This window comes from Theobroma cacao, chromosome 1 (genome assembly GCF_000208745.1).
Source record: "Theobroma cacao cultivar B97-61/B2 chromosome 1, Criollo_cocoa_genome_V2, whole genome shotgun sequence".
In the NCBI taxonomy this organism is placed as follows: Eukaryota; Viridiplantae; Streptophyta; class Magnoliopsida; order Malvales; family Malvaceae; genus Theobroma; species Theobroma cacao.
The window spans coordinates 6,460,949-6,466,948 of NC_030850.1; the positions used below are offsets into that span (position 1 = coordinate 6,460,949).

Sequence of the window (6,000 nt, forward strand, 5' to 3'; positions counted from 1 at the left end):
TTAGTAATTCTAAATTCCATCTTTGCTTGCTTATTAATTACCTCTAACTCCATGAAAATAATGATACTCATTAACAATGGGCCTTATAATGATTTAGTACAATTTTCGAGTTACTGATTTAATTTAACCCTTAGATCATTTGAAATAATATTATATTAATAAAATATTTTAAAATAAAATTATAAATTACAAAATTTTGTTCATAATAAAAAAAAATTAGGAACAAGAAACCATTAAATGTCCTTTTGTTGTTAAGAAACCATTAAATTAAGTTGTGTTATTTAGTTGGTAGGCAAGATCGGCCTTGAAAGGAAAATAAGGCTCTGTTGTGCTCTGTTCTTAGTTCTTACTTACATCTTGCGGGCGTGGTGAGAGTTTAAGTGTGCAGTTGCTGGAATTGATGTGTAACCTTCTGTGTTGGCTTGGTTGTTGTGTGGGGTGCAGATTCACCACGTTCGATATACAATGTGAGCCTTGGTGCTTAGGTGGTGATGCTTTGCAAGCCAGGGGTTTCATTCTTGTCATTTATGGAGCTGAGTTTATGAAGGAGATGATTGAAAGGGGTTGTTTTGAGCTTGGGAAGAGTTGTAGTATTGTCTACTGTCGTCAAAGACTCCTCCAATATGCTTATGTGTTTTTATAAAAAAAATTTAGATCTAAATTTGTGATAATTGCTGTTTATGTTAATAATCTAAATATTATTGAAATTTCTGAAGAGTTATTAAAAACTGTGAATTATTTAAAGAAAGAATTTGAGATGAAAGACCTTAAAAAAACAAAGTTTTGTTTGGGTCTTCAGATTGAATACTTGATATATGAAATTTTTGTTTATCAATCTAATTATATAGCGAAAGTCCTAAAACGATTTTATATGGACAAAACATATCCATTGAATTCACCAATGATTGTAAGATCATTAGATGTGAAAAAAGACCCTTTTCGACCTCGTGAGGATAATGAAGAACTTCTTCGTTCTGAAGCACCATATCTTAGTGCAATTGGAGTATTAATGTATCTTACTAGCAATATACGACATGATATTTCATTTTTTGTGAATTTCTTAGCAATATATAGTTCTTCTCCAACTCGAAGATATTGGAATGAAATTAAACATATACTTCGATTAGAAGCAAAGCCTCTTTATGTGATGGGGGGGCCATAGCTCTCCCAAAACTTTTAAAATTTTTTCCATAACATATAAAATTTTTTAAATTTTTTTATATATTCTATTATTAGCTTCCTCAAAATAATGTTTTATTTAATAATTAATATAAATAAAAAATAATAAAATGATTTCACTTCTCTTACTGAACTTTAAATTTTTTAAATTTATATTAATATTATTATTTATATATTTTTTTATTTTTATTTTATTTGTTCATATGTTATAAGTTTCTATAAATATTATTTCTCAAATTTCTACAAACTATTAACCATATTCTTTTTCTTTCTTTTTTGTTATGTAATATGTGGTATCTACCTTTTACTTGCCATGTTCTTCTTTTTTATGTTACATAAATTTATTTTTTATGATTTTAATGTTTAAAAATTAATAAATTATTATATAGTTCTAAAATATAAATTGTAATATTATATTGTTACTTAAAATTTCATCAACGTATCATTTTTTTTATTAATCTTGATTATGTAAGAGAAAATTAATTTGAGTATATTTTTTTATATGCTTTACATTTTATGTTTAGTTAAAATGAAATTCTCTTGAGAATATAATATTTAAATAATTTTGATTATATAAGAAAAAATTATTAATCTTATATATTGTTTTTAACAATTTATATTTTACAAATTATAGTTTTATATTTAGTTTCATATTTCTATTATCAATATTTTTATTATTGATTGAATTTAACATATTAGGGTTTTAAAATTTTTAATTCTTATTTAATTGTGTTTGGCCCCCCTAATAAAATTTGACTAGCTCCGCCCTTGACTTTAATACCTTCGAGGAACAATGGATATGGGCTTATATTATTCAAATACATTGAAATCAGATTTAATTGGTTATGCAAATACAATATATTTATTAGATCCACATAAAACTCGATCTTAGATAGGTTACTTATTCACATATGGAGGTACGACTATTTCATGACGTTCTGTAAAGCAAATTATAGTTGCTACTTCTTCAAACCATGCAGAAATTTTAACAATATATGAGGCAAGTCGTGAATGTGTCTGGTTAAGATCTATAACTCAACATATTTGAGAAATGTGTGGTTTGTCAACCAAGAAAGAAGTTCCAACAACATTATACAAGAATAATACTGTTTGCATAGCACAATTAAAGGAAGGATACATTAAAGGTGATCGAACAAAACATATTTCATCAAAATTCTCCGTCACTCATGATCTTCAAGAAAAGAGTGATATTAGTGTTTAACAAATTCGTTCAAGTGACAATCTAGCAGATTTGTTTACTAAAGCTCTTCCTACTGCAACATTCGAAAACTTGGTACAAAAGATTGAGATGCATCATTTTAAAGATCTTAAATAATGCAGTTGTCAGGGGGAATAAAATACGCACTGTACTCTTTTCCTTCATCAAGGTTTTTTTCACTGAAATTTTCTTGATAAGGTTTTTAATGAGGTAATATTTCATAAGTGTATTCTTGAAAAAAATTATGTACTCTTTTTACTTTACTCGTATTTTTTCCCATAAAGTTTTTTTCTTTGTAAGGTTTTAACGAGGCATATTCTTAATACAATGGATATTCAAGAGAGAGTGTTATGAATATTTTTGTAAATATCCATTTATTATATTTATAAATAGATTTGATGTAAATTAGATTGAATTAGGATTTAATCCATCTAATCTCTAAGTGCTATCTTTATCTTATAAATTCTATCAAGATAAGGAGTTATTTGCCTATAAATAGGCCCCCTCAATTCACTTGTAAACACACACTTCAATAAGATCTATTTTATCTCCCTAAGTACTTTCTTTCTTCTCTTTAATTATTCTTTTAAGTTATTTTTCATAACAAATTTGGATTTATCAATTTGAATAAATTCCTTTGACTTAAAAAAAAAAACCTATCATCCCAACGATACAGGGAAATATTTGAACACTTTGCATCATTTGATAATTTCACACCAAATTACGAATAGAAAAGATGAGAACAAAAGAAATTATGAATAATGTTACTATTAAAAAAAATAATTTCCAGACAAAATTAGATCAATTTGGATAAAAGAGTTATTTTATTCCATTTATTTCTTTTACATATAAGAGTTTATTGAGTTTTGAGTTACACTATTAAAATATTAAAGATGACTCTCTACTATCTTAGAAATCTCAACAACCCTCCCCAGAACATTAATATATTAATCATAAATAAAATACTAGGGTTTGTCAGCCATTATCCAGTGGAAATATATCAATTTTGGCCATTACTAGGAGCTACATAATAAAAGAAGGGCTAAATTTCAACCATTAATTCTTCCGAAGAACCTTGATTCCCACCCAACGTGATTCCATGTAATTAGACTCGTCATTCTGTGCATACACCCCAAATTTGAAATAGTGAGAGCTTCCTCCTGCACCTGCTCCTTCGTATCTAAATTGATGATTAAGATAAATCTTCACATTGGAGGCACCTACATCATGGATTACGTTTACCCTGATCCATTTGTTATATACGTTTGATAGCAATACCGGAGACCGATAGTAGGTGAATGAGCCACCGTATACTGTGAGCATCATTGTCGTAGCACGAGAAGATCCTCCGAATATTTGCATGATGCAAACACCCGTTGTTCCACTCGGCACGTACACGTATCCCTCATATTGCCAAACGCCAGAGGAGTAGTCATAGTCCTATAGAAATTAAAGTTAACAAGACATTTGCGTATCAATTAAGAATGCTTCCATTGAATTTAACACTTGTTGGGGATCCAAATTAGATAACAAAGTACGTACCCTATAATTAATTAATTGTACTTACTCGGATTTTGATCTCTGTGCGTGGCTTAGTAGTGCTACCTTGGTAGTGAGGCTTGTCGGCGGAGTAAACCCACAGCCGGTGTTCGCCATTACTGAATCTGTATCGTTCATTTGCAGCCATATCGTAAGGCTTGTGCAGCTCAAAAATTGGACTGAGATAGAGGAACTGGGGTAAACCCTTGTAAAGTATCAACGATTTGGGCACTGGCCTCAAAGGAAATGAGCTGACTAATAAGGTTGAGACACAGAGGAGATAAAAGCCCTACAAAAGCCATCTTAGGAGCACTGAAGAAAGGGAGATATGAGACTGAATATTAATTGTGGAAAATAGTGTTCGTTTTGGGAATATATATAGTGATATGAAACTAGTAGAGCTTTAAAGAGAAAAGTCGACTGCCTCAAAGAACCAAACAAGTGGGAGGAAAGGGAATTGAATTCTGATTAATGAATTTAGCGTCCAATATCATGTGAGGCAATTACTTCTCTCTCCATTAGCGATATTTATGCCAAACTTTCTCTGGAGACTTTAGCCCTCTGTTTAACTGTTGAAAACAAAACCAAGATGAAAAAGAAAAAAAAATGATTGTTATTATTATGGTTTGGCAGCTTCTCCTCCATTAATGAGCTAAGCTTTTTGACTTCTACTTTATACTAGCTCTGATATCATGTAACATCGCCTGTATTAAAAGCATTGCATCAGTAGGTCATGCCGAAGGTTATTTTTTCATCTCATAGCATATATAGACACTATTTTATAATAAGAGTTAGCCTTGATATTGAATGAAAGAAAAGGACAAACTCCACCTGTACTTTTTATTATTTTAATTTTTTTCACATAACATATTTTGATTTTTTATCCAATTAGTATCAAGTGGAAAATTTCTATTTTCATAAAAATTTAAGTTGTTGATTTTCACATAAATATTAACAAAATGCTAATTGGGAAAAAAACTTATAAGAAGTCATGTCAGAAAATTGAAATCATAAATAATATAGATGAAGTTTGCAGTAAAAAATTAAAAAGATTCAAATTTAGGTATAGGGAACAACTTTCTTAAAAAAGAGTATACGGCGCACGTTCTTAGACAGGATGAAATAGGGTGGACCGTAGACATATGGTTTTTAGGTGGATCATAGATGCAATAGAATAGCAATATTAATAAAAACTTATCTTGAAATTTGAATTATAAGTAGATATGCTTTAATTTTGGTTTAAATTCAGTTTTAATCTTTATAACGGTAATGGCCTATAGCTTGATGGTTGTTAACTGATCCTCCCTAACTGCAACTTGCAACAATTGGCGGAATAACTGGTAATGATCAATGTCCAAATGCGATGGTTTGGTATCCTCAATATTAATTGTTACCGCAAGCGATTAGGCAGCTGGTTTGGGTTTTGCTTGCTCTGGATTTTTGTTTTTGTCGGGGTTGTTTGACACTTTGGTCGAAGGAGATTTTACTCATCTGCTCTTGTTTTGTTAGCTTAGGAACTATGATTTGCATTGATTTGAGATTGAACGCTCTAGCAAAAGTCTTTGTTTAGGAGCTTGGTGCTCTTGCTTAGTGCACTAATTGTTTTTTGAGCAGCTTCTCCCTGTTGCAAGTGCACAGAACTCTGTTTTACCGAAGCTAGTTTTCATATGTCAAGCAGAGTCTTTTATCACTTTGGTTTGAGATTTATCATGATATTCTAACCACTGGCTTAATAAATTTATCACTTTTCAGAAAAAAAAAATGGACGATTAAAAGTAAAAATCAAAACAATCAATTTTATTAAAAGAATATACTTTATTCTACAAACATTTCATATTTTTAATAGTCAAAATGCTTTAGCAGTTCTTGTACTCATGCTTTTTTTTTTTCAATTTAATTCATCAACTCAAAATCGTAACAATTTAGTCCCTTAATTTTAAGAATTGCTCTAATTTAATCAATCTCCTTAATGACATCCAATTTGACTGTTAAAGGTGATGACGTGGCAAATTTCGATGTTAGTTTGAAAATATCAGTGCCACGCAACACTGATGGCACATCCA

General features: G+C 30.0%; 1 pseudogene; it reads right to left on the reverse strand.

Annotated features, from left to right (window-relative positions):
- Positions 3,420-4,239, reverse strand: LOC18611731 (annotated as a pseudogene).